At 39.9% G+C, this 20,151-nt stretch overlaps 1 protein-coding gene across 1 annotated transcript in view; it reads left to right on the forward strand.

Moving 5' to 3' along the window:
• Positions 1-20,151, forward strand: part of LOC105467818 (RNA binding fox-1 homolog 1) — a 2,482,591-nt gene that overhangs the window by 2,135,722 nt on the left and 326,718 nt on the right.

A 20,151-nucleotide genomic window follows, 5' to 3' on the forward strand; every position in this document is an offset into this window, starting at 1 on the left:
TCCCATATGTTCTATCTAAAGGAGGCAGCTTCTCCTTAGCCGCAGTCATTTTGTTTTTTCTCTGCAATAGTACAGGCTCTGCATTGTCAGATTTTCTGATATTTCAAAAGAAACTAAAAATCCGGATTTCTGTGAGGATATTCATTATGATGATACATATATGCATATATATGTGTGCATGAGCACGTGCACACATGCACGTGCACACACACACACACACACACAGATCAAACACATCATTAGCCTAAGGGTCACCAGTTTATAATCTTTACTCTAAAGAGAGAGCCAGGCATGGTGTCTTATGCCTGTAATCCCAGCACTTTGGGAAGCCGAGAATGGTGGATCAGCTGAGGTTAGGGGCTTGAAACTCGCCTGGCCAATGTGGCGAAACCCCATCTCTACTAAAAATACAGAAATTAGCTGGACATGGTGGCACACACCAGTAGTCCCAGATGCTCAGGAGGCTGAGGCAGGAGGATCACTTGAACCCAGGAGGCAGAGGTTGCAGTGAGCCGAGATCCTACCACTGCACTCCATCCTGAGCCACAGAGTGAGAATGTCTCAAAAAAAAAAAAAAAAAAAAAAGAGAAGACAGGCCATAAGTATTTTCAAATTAGTGTTGGATAGTCTATCCATTTTGGGTTTCTTTCCCTATTTATCTCAAAAAGACCCATATTTTAAAGTTTACGTATTACCAGAAAACCAGCATCATTCACACAGTCTTTATATGCTTAAAAAGTTTTCATGGAGATCTCAAAACACTCTTAGTCTTAATTCACTTTTAAAAAATTGGAGTGTATGTCCTTCTACAGTTTAGGGAATTAATGGCGAGAAAAGCAAGCCAGACAGTTATCTTCAGATTAAGCGACACAGAAAGTGCACTCTAATGATCTAGGAGGTTTCATTCATTTTTTATGGAATGAGAAGTTTGGTGAATCTTTCTTCTTTTTAACACAATGAACCTGCAACAGAGGAAGAAGTCCTAGGTGATCCTCCTGGCTCGAGCAGGAGGATGGTGAAGAAATAGTGTGGTGGTGGTAAAAGTTGTAATGAAGGTGGAAGAGAAAACGGAAAAGAAGGAAGAAGGAGGTTTTTCACAGCTCAGGCATGGATTGGGGGATCCCTGTCTGGTGGGACCCACGGTCTACTTAATAGAGGAGATTGACTCCAAGCCATGCCACCTTCCCCCAGCCCAACAGTAAAAAGCAAACACACCCAAACAAACAGAAACCACATGTTCCTGCAGCTCTCGGGGGCTGACCAGGTCTTCCAGAGGAAGCTCAAAGCCTGCTCTTGCATGCTTCATCCAGCTTTTCTGCAAAGTGGAGGCCCTAGCAAGAAGCAAAGGCAGACAGATGGTGTCCCGCAGACTCTCCCTCAAGCCCTTTCATCTCTCCTCTCGCTATTAATTCATCTGTTTGGATGGCTACGTTCACGCATGGAACCAAGATGAATAATAATGAGGTTTTTAATAACTCCCTGCATTTGCATTCCTAGTTACTCTTTACATGGTTCTAGCTGATTAAAATGAATCATTTACATAATTAACATATGGTTATAGTGTTGGCTTTAATATGCTGATTATCTCCATACTTTTGTCTGGAGTCAATTGGATTCTAACTGTAACAATTGTTTGAAGTGAGACTAGTTTATTCCTGGGAGGATGGAGGGGTTATTTGCCATGGTGTCTGATTAGCAATAGCACACCTTTCCAACAAGTTTGTTGTGCTTCTGTTTTGTCATGTGATTGAAGAATAAGTAAATAATAATAATAATAATGCAATGATCATAATAGCTCCCATTAATTCTGGGACAAGTACTGTCACTTCCATTATCTCACGTTTTTTCCAGCCAGCCCGCAAAGCAGCAAGGCTTGTCCCCACTTTACAGAGGAAGAAACTGAAGCTTGGAAATGTTAACAGGCTTGCTTGAAGCCGTAATGCTGTTATGCGTCAGAGCCTTGAGATAGGCTTTCTCATCCCAGAATGCATACTTTTTAATTACTCTAAGTCAGCTTCTGAACCTTGAGACTATTGACATTTTCAAGCTTGGCACTATTGATTATGGCCAGAAAATTCTGTTGTTGAAGGGCTTCCCTGTGTACCGTAGGACAATTGGCAGTATCCCTGGACTCCTCCCTGTGGATGCCAGTAGCACCCCTTCCCTCATTATGACAACCAAACACTGCCATTGTCCCCTGGGGAGGGGAATGGAGCAAAGTTGCCATTGATTGAGAACCACTGCTCTAAGTTATTTTCTTGGTACACATTAAGACAAAATACTAAGAAGCAGACATGTTATCTAGGTTGGTCTATCGGTGATGAGTAACTAGGGTCTAACTACAGTAATGGTATTTGGAGGTAGATTGTGATGTATGTGACTCCTGTAACTGATTCTGACTTGTCCAATTATATCTGCCAGGAATCACTGTATTTTTCAATCAAAGCGATCTTTGTTTTTTATCAACTCAGATAAGTTCTATCTGCCTCACTTTCTCTTTTTCCCCCCTGCTTCCTCCCCACTCTTTTTAACTCCTCTAAAGGACATGCTTGATATTTTCAGATGTTCTGCCTTGCAAAGTTCATAGCATGCATTTCAGGATACCATTTTCTCATTAGCAGACCCTAGGCATGGGTGCCATCAGCTATGATCTGATTATCTTGCTAGTTCATATTGAATTTGAAAGGGACTTGTGAAATAGTGGCCAATTTTCCTGTTTAGGTACCCAAGGTTTTGGAATGTGAGTGCTTTCTGAACATTCATGCATATTTGAAACGCATTTTTGCTAATTGCAGGACTGTTGTCCACAATTAGTCTTTGGTAGGCATGATTAATTGCAAAGAACACTGACATTTATGCATAAAATGCTTGAGGTCAAAAAGAAATGGAGAGAAATGGTGACTGCAGCCAGGGTGAGTGGAATACTAATGCATGGTGACCCCAGAAGCAAAGCCCCATTCGGGAAATTGCAGCCTCAGCAGGACAGGTATTTTATTGGGATGGATGTCTCTGTATTTTTGACTTGCCTATGTTTTGTTCTGCTCTCCTCTAAGCGCCTTTAGTTTTACGCAGGTTTTCAGAAGCCTTTCTGATGTTTTCATAAATGCCAAGGCCTGGTTTTTCCTCTCCTTCTGCCCTTCTCCCTTCCAACCTGGCCCCATCACTTGAAGCTCAGAATTTACTTCTTTAACGTAACATTTGTGTGTTGTATGTGTCCCAGGAAGAATCAAGAAGTAAACACATGTGCCACAGTCCCACCACTGAGATTAACCAGTACACTTTTTTTTTCTGCTTAAAGTGGTACATGCCCATGATTAATAATTCGAATGATACTAGCAGAGGAAGAGGCAAAATGAAGTCCATCTCCAAATCTTGGATCTAACTAAAGCTAATCAGCATCAGTGGCCATTAGGGGAGAGAAAAAAGCACCATGGTGTATAGCTATGCACATATATGGCCAGGCGCGGTGGATCATGCCTGTAATCCCAGAACTCTGGGATGCCGAGGCAGGCGGATAACTTGAGTTCAGGAGTTTGAGACCAGCCTGGCCAACATGGTGCAACCCTGTCTCTACTAAAACTACAAAAATTGGTGGCAGGCGCCTATAATCCCAGCTACTCAGGATGCTGAAGCAGGAGAATCGCTTGAACCCAGGGGGCGGAGGTTGCAGCGAGCCGAGATTACGCCACTGCATTCCAGCCTAGGCAACAAGAGCAAAACTCCATCTCCAAAAAAGAAAAAATATGCACATATATGATACATATATGTGTATACAGGTATATGTTGTTTTCACATAATGACAAAAAAAGCCAAATCAGACTAAATGCCCTGTGTGACTTTATCATGCTTTATTTCACTTGATAATATGCCATGGAGCCTTCTTCAGTTTTTCCACACTAGGTGGCTGTGACATACCTTATTTAAGTCATTCCCTTAATTCCTTTTTTTTTTCCGTTATAAACATTAATGTTACACATGAATATACTGAGTTATCTGATAGAGATATATAAATAAAACACATATATGGGCCCTAGTTACTTCTTACTGCCATGTTAATTTCCTAGCAGTGTGATTGCTGGGTTCAAAAGCTGGTGTCTCATAACTTACATTTTAAAGATGTGATTCAAAACTTACTTCCTACTATCTATAATGCTACTCAGTTCTCACCATCAGTACAGACATCCTATTTGGGTCTCGGAGCTGGAGTTCACATAAGGATGAGTAACCACTTCACACTTCAGATTCCATGAGAGCGGGATCATATCGGTACTAGCAGGCTCTAAAGGACACCGTGTTCACCCTGCTTAAGATCAGACTACTGCCTAGTCTGTGCCAGGTGTCTGATATTTGCCTTTGTAATATGATTTTGCTTGAAGTTCTCCTTATGCCTCTTTATTTGTTTTATTTATCTGTGTTGACAAGTTAGAGTGTAAGCTCATTGAAGGCTGTGGCCATGTACAGAAAGAGAAGTCACATCTTCTGCCAACCCTGATTGATTAGTAGTGGCTGTTAGGAGCTCTGTCTGGAGAAGGGTGGCATCTGACTCAGGGAAGAGGAGTTTCAGAATCAATTCATAATGTCTGCTAAGTGCACGGAATGGTGGAGGGGCAGCCTGTGTACCTGGTATTCTTTTTCCATTCTTCCGTAATAAATTAGGATTATTACTATGTTTATTGGGGGCTTACTGAGAATTTTTGTATCACTGTAAAAAGCTGCAATGGGAAAAGGAGAAGAGAGGGAGAAAGGGAGGGAGGAAGAGAAGGAGGAAAAGAGAACAGCAGGAGATAGAGAGAGAGAAGTTATACTCAAATACACAAAAAGTATTTTGCTTCTAGGTGGCTTTGAGCTTTTCTATAGTTTTGAAATTTATAGAAGTTTAAAAACATAGAAATGGCATTACTTTTAATTGCAAAAACCACAATTAGTTTTTCACCAACCTAAGGAACATATGTTACATTTGAAATTAGAACATAAAGATCACAATACGTGTTATAATGAAGACAGTCTTGAAGCAAAGCTACAGGTACTATTAAGAGGAACAGTGATCCTGAGCTGGGAAATGGAGGGCAGCTCTGTGTCATTCTACAGTGTCTCCGTTTTGTGAGAGCACTAAGTGATGTGCATTTTCTCCTGGCAGAATAGATGGTGTTAATCTCCAGTCCCTTTGTAATAAATGCTGGACTGTGAACAGGAGATGGCCAAAAGAGAATGCCCGGGCAAGCCTTAATCTTTAAGAAGGTCCACAGCCAGTCTATAACTGTCAGAGATGACAGAGGAACCAGGCCTTCTGCTTTTTTGCTCAGAATAAGAAATGGGGTCTGACCTGTGTCGGCAGCAATATTTGCAATGGTCAATTATTGCAGCTGATCATTGCAATAATTGATTGTTGCAGGGGACCAGCTCTTTGTATCGGTGTTGGGGAAGACACCAGGCCGCACACTTTGGGGCCTGGAAACATTCATGGAGCAACTTTTTTCAAGAAAATGGACACGTTCACGTTCTTAAATGCTCAGCTTCTCGTGAGAGAGAGTTTAGGTACATTCTGATTCCACTCAAATCTTGGCTTATAACTTAGGCTCCTCGTAGCAGCCCTTTGCAATGAAACTATATCACTTTTGAAGCTTAGCAGATGGGAATTGTCATAAATGATATTTTAGTCACAGATATGAGCCATAAAACTTGAAAGATAAAGTATCTTTCTGAGACACACATGGAGAGGCAGATAGACCCAGATACAATGCGAGCTTTTCTGCAGCTCTGATGGCGTGGAACAAAGGGCCACCAATAGGCACTTTATTGCAAGTGCCAGGGTTTGCAGATGATGTGAAATAGTGGGAATGGCATGGAGCGTGAATTTGGGGGATTCAATATGGGGTCAAACATTTACCATCCTGTGGAATCACATTTCTTATCTTTTTCTGAGCCTCCGTGTGTTCGCCGTGTAAGGGGAATGGCGGAATGTCCTTCTTAAGGTGTTTGGTACAATACAGATAAACACTAAATAAATATTCCTGTCTGTCCTCCCTACAACATTCCCCTCAAATGAATGTGCTGCTTATTTCTAGTTATGCTGGATTATTCTGCTGAGTTGAATAATTCATTAGGGCTTGAGTTCCGAGATATGGCGTAACCGTATCCAGCAGACTGTAGCCTTAAGCCAATATGTATATTAATGCTTTTTACTCAAGGAATATACCTGGCTCTTAGCAATCCTAACCCCACCTCCACATTTTTAACCTGACAGGGAGATTAATTTGCATGAGACGAAGGGGTGATTGTCGTGTCCAAACTAAAAACAAAAAAAAAGTAAAAACAAAAAATGGCAGGAATCTTCTAGAAATACCTAAACATTCCCTCTTTTGTCTTCGACACATATTCGGTCCTCTTCTTGTGCTCCCGAGAGTTTTTTTATGGCTTTGTTTTCACAGCATCAAAATATCTCGGCAACCTAGAGTTACCACCGTGAGGTTTGGCCACCTTATCTCAAACAACTGGGTATTTTGAAATAGCTGATGATAGCATGCTTTTCATTCCATCCAGAAAGTTCCTCTTCCATGACCTGCCAGCACTAGTATTTAAAGGCCTTAGCACTTACAAATTTAAATGGAGCCTGGAGTAATTTAAATTAATGTGTACAACATCTATCTTGGTGAGAGGAGATGTAGAGATATTCTCCGTTTATGCCCATCTGGCTTTATTAGAGTAGATAGGCCTATGTTTAAGGAGGAGAAAGAACATTTTTGGTTTCTGCTATGTTTCAGACATTATGCTAGCCATTTTGCATTATCCTCCTTAATCTTTTCAGTAACGTTGGGAGATTAATATCGTTATCCCTATCCTACGATAAAGATTCTGAAGATCAGAGAAGTACATCGTTTCAATGACCAAATCACTACTAAATGACAAAGTCTGTATTCAAAGACAGGACAGCCTCATTCCAAAACTACTTCTATCCCATCTTATCAGTCTCAAGGTAATACCAGTCTAATGTGTTTGTACTTCTGATAATTATAGCAATATCTACTTAGGATAAATTAAAATGGAATATCCAGAAACCCCTTTTTACTGGTAAGAGTATCAAGACAAATTAGTGGCTATAGAGTCTCAATCCAGGAAAGAGAGACCTGCATTGGGCTCCCATATGTTATGAGAGGTTTTTTTTTTTTTTTTTAAAGCATCAGATGTTTTGGGTGTACCCAGCTGTTCTTGAGTGCATTTGACAAATGGGTTTATACTCTTCTTGATTCCCTAGTTCTTCCCAAAAGGTGGATAGGGGACTCGCATAAACAGTAACTGAAAGTCATTCTGTGTTACAATTCTGTGTTCCTTATTGGTTTAGTAAAGTTTGTCCTGAGAGCACCTTGCCTATAAATAAATATAGTGACAAATAAAATGGATGATCTCTCTGGGTTCCTCTCCTACTCTCTCTCCCCATGCTTTAATGAATCATTTAAATCTACTTTGTAATTATGGCACTAGCAACATTTTTATGTCGGTACTACTTGGGACAAGTAATATTTGATATGAGCTACTTTGCAAAGGGAAGACCTTGTGCCCATGTCCTGCCTTAAATGCGAAGTGAAGGGGAAATGTAGATTCAAGAACTAGAGCCATTGGTGGGCCAAACCCCCATCCCAAAAGCCAGGGAATGGGATCTTGTGCCAGACACTCAGACATGAGTTTTGGTTTTATTTTTTGTTGTTCTAAAAAAGTGCATTGTAAAACAAGGAGGTATACATTTCTAAGGCACTTTTCTAAAACAATACAAGATAATACAAATATTTAGTAAGCAAAGAATCACTGCATTTTTGGAACATATATGTGTATGAGGTATGTCAATATATATATTGATGTGATACCGTGAAAGCTGTTTTAGATGAAATTCTGATAAATGGCATTATATTGGCACTTACTGGCTCTTAATCCCATTCTATTAGCAGCTCAGCTTTATTAAAATTTCTCGACTGTATTCCCTGTGAAATCATTTTATTTCACATTGCTAATGTATGACTCAACACAGCATCCCCTTTGAGGTGATCCAGGACTTTCATCCCCATTTCACAGATAAGCATTGGAGATAAGAACAGGTTAAGTGATTTTTGCCTGAGGTCAGACATGCTGGGAGAAAGATTAGAAATTGGTGAGTGCTTACCATGGCTCTGCATCTGTGATAAGTCCCTACATTCAAATTTTCCAACCTTGGAGTTTTCTGGGTTAGACCTCCAGCTAGCTATCAGGGGACGTCATGTTATGTAATTAATTACAACTATAATTATCTTGGTTTCTGGGTCATTTAAAGATCATCAGTGCATTTTGTTTTCATGGTTCATGCAGCAAAGGAATTTTTTTCTGAAGTACAAGTATAATTAATCCAGGTTTTAGACTCTTAAATAACTGGAAAGTTTAAACATCAGTGTAAAAAACTGAGTTCATCTTGGCTGATGTGCCTTGCAGTAGAGATGGGTAGAATTCAGAGCTGTTAAAAGCAGTAGTCATCTCTCGTGAAACATAAAACTTCTCTACCAGTGTCTGGGTTTCCTAGGAGGTACCCAGTGCCTAGACCCATGTTGTATGAATGACTGGCCTCATGCAAAAGATAAACATAGTATCCTTTTATGTCCCTAAGCATCATGTGGTTGCTTGGAAAAGCAGTGATTTCCATAGGTCCCTATAAAGATTTCTACAAAACAGATGGAAGATATAAATGTTTAAAGTTAAAGAGCTTTCAGTTTCCACTTGTTTTTTTTTTTTTTCATGGTATCTTACATGAAGGTAATCTATTCAGGAAGTTACCTTTTGTATCCGTTTAAATGAACTTATTTAGATAAAATAAAATACCAGTTTAAATCATTCTTGACTTTGTTCTATTCCATTCATGGAGATTTACTTGACAAGAAGTGCTCTGGCATATGTCAGTGACCTCCAGTGCTCCTAAAGCAAATGATATTGGGGCGCAGGCAGTCAGTATCACCCATGTGAGGTGGTGGCGTGCACTTATGTGCTGAACCAATTAGCAGACATCTCATTCACAAGAACCAGTCCTGTTTACCTTCTTCATATGTCATTATAGGTGACACACAGGAAGAGTTTCTGAAGAATCATTTCATCATTAAGATATATTCAATATGACAGCTTGGCTAACACATCAATCATTTGGAAAAAAATTACTGTAGTAACAGCCTAAGGAGAATTTAAACCCCTGTGCTTTGAAATCTGTATTTTCAGGGCCGGAAAAAAATGTTTTAGAACTATCTATGGCATTATTCTTTATCAGTATAACTTTATAGCACTTGAATATCTGAAAGACGATTCATTCCTTTATTTGTATATTCATTAATTCATTCCACATATGTTTATATAGAACCTCTCTGGGATCTAAGAACAATTTCAGGCACCAGAGACACAGGGGTAAACAAGACATCTAGGTCCCTGCTGTCTCAGAACTTAAATTTAGTGGGAGAGATAGGTGGTAAACAAATAAGAAGGAATTGAGAGTAACAAGTGCAGCGAAGTGAAATATACCAGGTGATGAAATAGCGAATAGGGGATTGATGCTCCTGTAGTTTGGAGATTCAGGGAAGGTTTAAGGCGGTGACATTTTAACTGGGACAGGAAAGAAGACAGCCAGGGAAGTATGGAGAAGAAGAACACAGGGAACAGAATGTGCAAAGTCTCTAAAGTTAGAATAAGCTTGGCATGCCTGAAGAAGAGGGAAGAGGCTTGGGTGGCTAGAGGATTCTAATGGAGAAGTAGGAGGCAGAAAAGAATAATTGAGAAGTAGATCAGTCAGATGGAGAAGGACTTTGATGGGTGGCAGAGTAAGGCAGTATGAGATTTATGGTTGCTGAGTGGGAAGTTGTTACATCATGCAGGAAGCTGCGATGAGCATGTGCACTAAACGATCTCCTATCTTGAATCTTTTCCTCCTGAAGGCAGGGAGGATCGGGAGACAAGAGAAATGTAGTGGTGATGACGAAGCTTCTGTCGTTCAAGGTCTAAGGTTTAGGGAATGAGAATATGTGTTTGCTAGCCAGACCTCACCAAGCCAAGCCCCCTGGAGAGTCCCTGACAAGGATGAGGTGGAACAATGTTAGTGGAATCCATTTCATCCCAGAACTGCTGTCTTCCAAGCCTTCTGAGCTGGCTGGTACTTGTGTAACATTTCTGTGTTGGGTGATTTTCCAACTGGATATGTCATTTCTGCCAAGCCAGTGGCAGCTCCAACCTAGGGATGCTTTTAATTTGGGACATGGTGGTGGGAGAAGCATTAGGCTCATTGTTTTTCTTCCTTCTTTTTTATGAAGAATGCTTGGTACAAATTCAGTTTTGACCTTGCAATATAGGCTTTTATTTCCCAGGCACTTCCTTTTTCCCTGCCTCTGCCAAAGCTGGTGAGCTTTGTGCTGTTTTTCTCAATGGCTGATCTAAGTTCTGCAGAACACGAACACTCTTGTTGGGCACCCTGCAAAGTCAGCCTCATTCCTTGACCATTCCTCTTGCAGGGCACAATAAGGACCTTCCAACGACGTGGGGTGGTGTCTTATTACGTGGCAATAATGAAGGACTTCTGTGGATTATCACTGTTTCACCAGAAGACACAACAGGAGGGCAGACAGACCTTGAAGGATATCCTACCACCGACATTTAGAATCTGGTGGACTGCAAGCTTAGTTATCTACTCTCAAATACAGTTACTTTGTCTACGACCTGGCAATATTAACAGTACTTATCTCATAGAAATGTGGCACTGGGTATGCTTCTGGCCAGTCATAAATATTTAATAATGGCAGCCAATGTCATCACTCGTTGTTAATAGTAGGGGTAGTAGTAAACTCTCTTTCCTCTCAAGGTTAAGGGGAGTGTTTGGAAGAGAAAAAGAGCTGAGACTGAATGAAGTTTAGCTTTTTGATTTCACCATAAACTCAGGAGTTTCAATGGTAACTGTCTCCTGCCTCTTTCTGTCCAAAAGAGTATCTTATTTTTAGACTGTTTTAAAATAATAATAATAATATTATCTGATGGAGGAAACAAAAGTACTTCAATAATAGCCTAATTGGAGAGAATAAGAAAATAGAACACTTGTGTGCAATGGAATACTAGAAAGCAGTGGGAATAAATGAATTGGTGCTTTATATACGAAGAATGGCTTCTGCCGTTGTGACTGTGGATAATTTACTCAAAAAATTAAAATATACAGGGGTTTTCATACTCTCTGCTGTTCAGAAGTGCATACGTACTTGGAAAACGTATATATAGACAAAAAAGAAACTCAAAATTCAGAATATTGTCTCTTGTAGAGGTGAGGCAGAGGAGTACATCTCAGGAGGGTTTCAGCCAGGGGATTTAGCCACACTAAAATTATTTCTTAAGCTGGGTCATATCTACAGGAATATCATCCTTTTCCCCTTCTTCTCTTCTTCCCGTCTTCCCATCTTCCCTTCCCTTCCCTTCCCTTCCCTTCCCTTCCCTTCCCTTCCTTTTCCCCCCTGTGCTTTGGAATCTGTGTTTGCAGAGCAGGAAAAAATGCTTTACAATTGTCTATGGCATAATTCTTCATCAGTATAACTTTATAGCACTTGAATGTGTGAAAGATGATTCATTCATTTATCTGTATATTCATTACTTCATTCCACATATATCCTCTCTTCTCTTTTCCTCTCCTTTCTTTCCTTCCTTCTTTCTCTTTCTTCCTTCTTTTCCTTTCTTTCCTTTTTTTCGTTTCTAGGTAGGGTCTTGCCTTATCACCCATCTGGGGTACAGTGGCATCATCGTAGCTCACCTCACAGCCTTGGCCTTCTGGGCTTAAGCAATCCTCCTGCTTCAGTCTTCCAAGTAGCTAGGTCCAAAGGCATACACGACCACACTTGGCTAATTTTTTTAAAAGAAAATTTTTAGAAAAGGATGTCTTGCTCTGTTTCATAGGCTGGTCTGGAACTCTTGGCCTCAAGCAGTCCTCTGACCTCAGCCTCCCAAAACACTGAGATTACAGGTGTGAGCTACTGTGCCCAGCCAGTATTTGTGTTTCTCTATATGCCTTTTGGTATGTCTGAACTACATCACAGTAAGATTTTAGAGTCAGAAATGCTCGGAGTTTAAAAAATCACCACCTTCACCACATAGAATTGTATGAAATAAAAAATGTCTTTTTCTCCTTCCCTTCCTCCCTCCCCCATCATTTAATAATTGTTTAGTACATATCTTTCCAGATATTTCCTGTGCACGTTAAAAAATATACACATTTAGAACATAGACGCTTAATATAAGTGACTTTGTGTCTATGACTGCGTTACCACTTAAAAATAATGTGTAAGCTTTTCAATGTTGGCACATATAAATTATCTACTTCAGTCTTAACATCTGTCTGGTAATCATCTTTCAATGTACTGTAATTTAAACAGCCAGTTTCCCTATTGATAGACATTTGTATTTAAAAACAAAACAAAACAAAACAAAACAAAAACCAAAAACCACTGTTTCCAAACTCTGATCTGCTTTCAATTCAGACACTGGCGGCAGCTCACACCACTGATCATCCAAATGTTTTGTCTTTGCTAGGACAAAAACCCAGCCATTTCATACAACTGTTTTCGTTTGCACCTGAGTGTTCCATGGCCATAGCCACAGCTAGAAATCCATTCTCTAGGGGAGAATAAGAAATGTAATAATAAACTTAAAATCCCTAATGAGAAATTCAGATTTCACAGAAGCAGAGGACTTTTCCCTCTTGCTAACCTTCTCTTCCAAGATGTTAGTGATTTTCAAGAATCGCAGGCTTTTTAAATATCCTCCCGAAAGCGTAAAGGGGAAAATGGAGAGAAAGAACAGTATTTTGAGAGTGGGGTTTTGAATTTCCAGACTTCCCAGTGAAAATAGACAGGTCTATCCAGTGTTCTGTCTTGCATGAAACACTTTCTTGGTATTTTGTCTACATGAGTGTTTAATATTTAGGTCATAGTTTGTGAATACACTGGAGATGTTATGCATCAAACAAACCCAGTCTTCTGGCTTCACAGCAGAGTAAACAGACGCAGATAGTTCTAGATGCTTGAACTTCTCCCACGTTAAACTTAAAACGGCCTCTCATCTCAGGGCTTCCATCAAAGGGGTTGAGGTCACGTCTCTCAAACCCAGGTGCAAGTAGAAATTTTTATGGGACCTGACTTTTCTTGTTTTCCTTGTTGGCTCATAATATTGCCTTATTGTACAAGTAATGCATATAACTTGTGAGAAAAGGTGTAAATACTAAAAGTAATTCAAAAGAAAACTATGTTTGAAATTTAAAATTCTTAAACACACACACAACTCCTATTCTTCATTTCTGAAATTCCTGTTTTCTCAGTGATACATTTGTAAAATATATAGACTACAAAAATGGGTTCATACATTGTTTACCCTGCCTTTTTTATTATTATTTTTTAACAGCTTCACAGTGTTCTGTTGCATGAATATACCCTAAAAAGAGAATTTGTTTTTGGCATCAATGCCTGTTCTCCTTCAGTGTTACACATTGTTTTGGGATGTCGCTCTTATTATTTTTCAATTTTTAGTTTATTCAGTAGGAAAAATGCAAACGTACCGCCATGTGGATTTGGAATTTGCAAGTTAGAAACAGTGGGCACACTTTCCCTCTAATGGTTGACATAGACATTTAGATAGTGAATTTACTGTTTATATCAGGGTTTCTCAACCTTGGCAGTGTGGACGCTGAGCTGGATAATTCTCTATGTGGGGACTGCTGAGTGCTTTGTTGGGTGTTTGGTGGCGTCTCTGGTCTCTACCTACTAAATGCCAACTGTAGTTATCCCCACACTATGATGCCCAAAAATGTCTCTGGACTTGGCTCAATGTCCCCTGGGGGGACGAAATGTTTCTCTCTTTGAGAATCCTGTTTTTAAGTGATTGGATTCTTAAGTTGTCTGAAGGATGATCTTTTCTCGTAGCATTTATAAATCAATTGTAAGTTGGTTCTGGATTGCTGCCTAAAGTAAAATTCAACCTATTCTGAGAAAACAATATATTTGAGTAGGGACTAATTACCTATTTTTTATTTCAAGTGACAAAAGCCAATGTATCACACTTAGCCACGATGAAGACTCCATTTCAGTAAACTAATTAAACTAATCCTATCTGGACTCATTATTCTCCGTTCCACTAAATATTTTAACACTTGAGATTTATTTCATTTCATAAATTATATCATACTTAAAGCTATCCACAACCCTCAAGAGTTTATTTTGGACTTTTAAAAAATGTGACTTTAAGCTGCTCTGGAATGTATATTTTTCATATCTTTTCTAGCTAATCATTCACCTTGATTATGACTAATTATTAAACATGATATATGACTTTAATTAAATGAAAGTGCTCGGTTTCTTGTTAGTGCTTATTAAATACTGACAGCGTTACAAAGATAGTACAGGAGAGGAAATGGCATAACTCACCGAATTGATTCCATTTTCTTGCTGTAAGCCAGTGAAGATCCACATTTTAAGAGACTGATTAATGTGCAAGATGGCAAGAACAGTGTTTTTCATAGTTAAAAGGAATTAAAGTCTGTGTCCATCCTGGATTCATTTTCTAACAGAGGATAGCCACATAATTAAAACGTTAATACACATCCCGCTATTTGTACGTACGTTCCAAAGCCAGCATACATTAAATAGAAATTTAGCCCAAGTGCTTCCTGGAGAAGCCAAGAGGAATAATGCGTAAGTACCACTTCAGAGTAAATTGCTCCCTACTTATAAACGTGTAATGCAATTAAATCAAGGAGCTGTAAGCTGCCTACATCGAGTACGTTTAGTTTAGATATTTGCCTTTAGACATCTCCCTGTAAAGGGTTCCACGTTGAAGACAAAAGAAGGGACATCTAGCCAATGAGCTGTTCATTAAACTTGACATATGGTAAGCAAGGTCAGAAAATGCCTAAGGAGTAGAGAATTTTCTTTGGCATCTAAAGAAAAAAAAATGCAGTATCAAGTTGATCTTAGACCCTGATTCTAGCAGGTGTTCTTGGTACAGAGTCTTGTTCTGTGCTTCATTCAAGAATGGGAAATTCTTGTTTACCCCATTCTCCAGGATGTGCTTATTTCACATTGCATGCCTGTATCAAATCATCTCATGTATCCCGTAAACATACACACCTACTGTGTACCCATAAAAATGAAAAAAAAAAACCCAAACAAACATAAACATTTTTATAAGATAATATAACTTCTCTGTTTGGACAGAATCAGGCTCCCCAGTGGAGGGAAACAAAAAAAAAAAGCGGATGGCAAATATGTTAGTGACATTGTTTTAAGTGTTTGAGGTTATGGAGTCTTCACACTGAAATAAATCTCTTGAATTATCTGAGTTTTAGGCTAGCCAGGGCCGAGGTGCCAACTGAATTAATGAAACTTGGAATTCATCTTTTGAGTTACCAGTGTACATCAGGAAATACTTTCCCTGACACATTGACCTCCTTATTCTCCATTTCCCATTCTCCATGTTGAAAACCATTTCATATTTGAGGGCTGAGAATATGACATCTTCAAGATAAAGAAATTTAAAAGTAACATGTAATATTATTTCAGAATTGCCTTAAGTTCCCATTCTGTATATTAAACGCCTCTTCAAAGGGTATTCAGATCCAAGTTACATCATGCAAAGTAGGTTCAAGTATCCCAAGTATGGCCTGGCAAGGTGGCTAACACCTGTAATCCCAGCACTTTGGGAGGCCGAGTTGGGCAGATCATGAGGTCAGGAGATCGAGACTGTCCTGGCTAACACGGTGAAACCCCATCTCTACTAAAAAAACAAAAAATTAGCCAGGCATGGTGGCACGCGCCTGTAGTCACAGCTACTCGGGAGGCTGAGGCAGGAGAATTGCTTGAACCCAGAAGGCAGAGGTTGCAGTGAGCTGAGATTGCACCACTGCACTCTAGCATGGGCAACAGAGTGAGACTCTGTCTCAAAAAAAAAAAAAAAGTATGCCAAGTATAAGAAGCATCAGTATAAATACTGGAAAAAAAACATATATACATACATTCATCTCATATATATATATATGTGGGAGAGATATATATGCTTATCTATGCTTTTCATATACATAGGAAACATACATATATGAAATATATATAAATATGAAAAGCAGGGAAAAAGAGACAGTCATTTGGGTGTTCCTGCTGAAAACTTCAGTATGAAAAATGAGGAATATATGGCTCAGGTGCAACAGGCACCTGTGTATTTACACCATTGCAAAAACATGGCTCTCCTGGTATTTTGGTTCTTGAATTTAGCCTTGGAGCTGATACTGAAGATCTGCTTATTGCAGTGGGTTTTCATGCCAGACACAGCTGAGTTTGAATGACATTTCTGCTACTCTGGCTACAGCATCTTGAGCAGTATCATTTATCTATCCATCTGGGCTTTATTTTTCCCATGGGGAAATAAATGAGCTAGGAGGGAGAGGGGTCATGGAGTGAACAGGTTTGCAGGCCATGCCAACTTTAGAAGTAATGGAGAGAAGATAAGTTAAATAAGACCATCCTGTATTCACAACCTAGACTTAGACTCGCAACAGATAGAGATGTAAGTCAGGATGAATCTCTCATTCACTCAACAAATATTTATTGAATGCCAACCCCTCTCAGCCACTTGGTATTCAGTGGTATAGAGTATGAACAAAATGCTGCTGGCATACAGTTTACATTCTAGTTGAAAGGAGGTAAGCAATAAATAACTGTGTAAATTAATATACGGTTAGTGACAAGTGCAAGTCAGATAATTAGAGAGCGGTGGGGAGCTCTAGAAAGGCCCTTACGAAGAGGTAAGTTGACATTTAAGCTGAGCCCCCAATGGCAAATCATGCCGAGGCAGGGAGAAAGAACCTTCCAGGAAAATACCCTAAGAGGAGAAGAACTTGGAATTTTTGGAAGATGAAAAGCTCCCCGGAAAATGGGGAGAGGGGCACCAGAGAGCTCTGAGAATTGGGCAAAGGCCAGATCATACAGAGTTTTGTTAACCAAGGTAGTGAATATGTGTTTTATATGAATTACAGATGCAGAGATTTGCATTGCACAAAGATGACTGCTTGCCACCTGAAACATAGACCAATGGGGCCCAGGAGAAGGAGGCAGGAGAGCAGTTAGGGAGCCGTCTAGGAGTCCAGGCAAGGGGTCATAGTGGTTTGAACTGGAAGATGGTTCTGAAATGGAAGGTGAAGGAAATGGAGGTAGCATTGTAGAAAATCAACAGGCAGATCTGGGAAAACCCAGTGAAGGTGAAGAGAGTGAATTAAAATGATTCCAGGATGGAGAGGTTGGGGCTTGGGTGAGTGGTGCCATGGAAAATAATGGAGATGTCTCAAACAGAAGGTAGTATGAGTGGGAAGAGCAAGAGTGAGCTTGCAGTAGTTCTAGCAGAAAGGTGAAAGGCCATGGTTATTTGCTAAGATGGAAGATAGATGAGGTGGCGGTCATTTCAGTTGGGCATTGAAACTTGTTTTCAAAACCTGTACCTGGTTTTGATTTCTACACAGAGACGCGATTGGTAGATGACATCTCAAAAGGTGGGTTTGTCATGGTGGTTATTATTGTAAGTGTGAGAATTTTAGCTTTTAAGATTTTTGTTTTTGTTTTTGTTTTTGTTTTTGTTTTTTTCAAGATGGAGTCTTGCTCTATCACCCAGGCTGGAGTGCAGTGGCATGATCTCGGCTCACTGCAACCTCTGCCTCCTGGGTTCAAGCAATTCCCCTTCTTCAGCCTCCTGAGTAGCTGGGATTATAGGCACATGCCACCATGCCCTGCAATTTTTGTGTGTGTGTGTGTGTGTGTGTTTTGTATTTTTAGTAGAGACGGAGTTTCGCCATGTTGGCCAGGCTAGTCTCGAACTCCTGACTTCGTGATCCATCTGCCTCAGCCTCCCAGAGTGGTGGGATTACAGGTGTGAGCCACCATGCCCGGCCAGCTTTTAAGATTTTGCCACATGCTAAACAAGGCATTGTGAGGACTCTTGGGTTTGGGATCCCAACAGCCCCAAAGATATCAGATGTAGGACAAAGTGGGTACTTGCATCCCCCATGTTCTTTCCTTCTCACTGAAGTGCTTGGTCTTGTAGTACTGGTCCTTTATTGTACGTTAAGTTCTGGAGTACATGTGCAGAATGTGCAGGTTTGTTACACAGGTATACGTGTGCCATGGTGGTCGCTGCACCCATCAACCCATCATCCACATTAAGTATTTCTCCTAAAGTTATCCCTCCCCCCACCCCCTGACAGGCTCTGGTGTGTGATGTTCCCCTCCCTGTGTCCATGTGTTCTCATTATTCAACTCCCACTTATGAGTGAGAACATGTGATGTTTGGTTTTCTGCTCCTGTATTAGTTTGATGAGAATGATGATTTCCAGCTTCATCTATGTCCCTGCAAAGGACATGATCTCATCTTTTTTGTGGTTGCATAGTATTCCATGGTGTATATGTGCCACATTTTCTTTATCCAGTCTTTATCATTGATGGGCATTTGGGTTGGTTCCAAGTCTTTGCTATTGTGAACAGTGACACAATAATCATACTTGTGCATGTGTCTTTATAGCAGCATGATTTATAATACTTTGGGTATATACCCAGTTAATGGGATGACTGGGTCTAATGGTGTTTGTAGTTCTAGATCCTTGAGGAATCGCCACACTGTCTTGCACAATGGTTGAACTAATTTACACTCCCACCAACAGTGTAAAAGTGCTCCTATTTCTCCACATCCTCTCCAGCATCTGTTATTTCCTGACTTTTTAATGATCTCCATTCTGATTGGCTTAAGATGGTATCTCTTTGTGGTTTTGATTTGCATTTCTCTAATGACCAGTGATGATGAGCATTTTTTATATGTTTGTTGGCTGCATAAATATCTTCTTTTGAGAAGTGTCTGTTCATATGCTTTGCCCACTTTTTGATGGGGTTGTTTTTTTCTTGTAAATTTGTTTAATTTCTTTGTAGATTCTGGATATTAGCCCTTTGTCAGATGGATAGATTGCAAAAAATTTCTCCCATTCTGTAGGTTGCTGAAAGAGGCAGTTTTTTGAGTGCTTGCCATACACCAGCCATTGTGCAAAGCACCTGGCATGCATTATCTTGCTAAATTAGTATAGGATTAGTAATAAATTTTATGAGCTATGTTCTATTATTATTCTCATTTCATAGATAAGAAAAGTGAGACCCAGGTATTTGCCTAATTTCACATATCTGATAAAGAGAGGATATGGATTCTCTAAGTCAAGAATTGAGGCCGTCAGTCACTGGATCGTACTGACATGATATTCATTCATATACCCCTGTCTTCCAAATGCATAGATGTACAATAGCTGTCAGTATTGTATCTCCCTGGGCCTCGTTTTTATCAAAAATGCCCATTTGCTGGCAAGAAGAGAACGGCACATTGATCTCAAACTGTGAAATAAAAGCATGCATCTTCAGAGAGGTTCTTCGAATGTGTGGTCAAACATTGCAAAGGTGCTGTGTGTTTGGAAGAAAGATGAAACTGGAAGGTCTTTGTCTCAGGGTGCCATTAGGAATGGTGTCGGTGGCAGCTGTGGGCCATTACGGTACACATCCTGCATCAACTCCAGGCCTCCCCACAATCCCATGAACAGCAAGGCCCCTCATCTTTTAGATGCTGGAGAAAGCTGAGTACATGTAGGGCTTTGCCATCAGTTTAAAAAGTCTCTGGATTTCCTTGATTGTTTTAATGTGCTAATTTCTTGAGCTTTGTTTTTGTGCTGTCTTTGATTTTCCACTTTCACCTTTATTTTATGCCATTGTTGCAAGGGTGAAAGCATCCCGGAGCTTAATGGCTCTTTTGTTGTTCAGCTATTGTGGGGAAGAAAGAGCGACACAAACAAAACAAAACAAAACAAAATATTCTTTTTTTTTTTTGCTTTTTTTTAATTTAAAGGCAACCAAAACATTGTTTCTGTTGCCTTTGATTAAGATCATATAAACATAATCAGTGTTTATTGTGTTTGCATAATCAAAAATAGCAGGAAACTGATCTCAGATTGCATGGAGCTAGAAACGATTAAGCCTGTCCTTCTTGGCAGAGTTCTACAGACACACGAGGCAGGCGTGACACAGCACTCGATATCCATGATATGTTTGGGAAAATCCTTAGAAGAAA

The sequence above is a fragment of the Macaca nemestrina genome, chromosome 18 (genome assembly GCF_043159975.1).
Source record: "Macaca nemestrina isolate mMacNem1 chromosome 18, mMacNem.hap1, whole genome shotgun sequence".
Taxonomy (NCBI): Eukaryota; Metazoa; Chordata; class Mammalia; order Primates; family Cercopithecidae; genus Macaca; species Macaca nemestrina.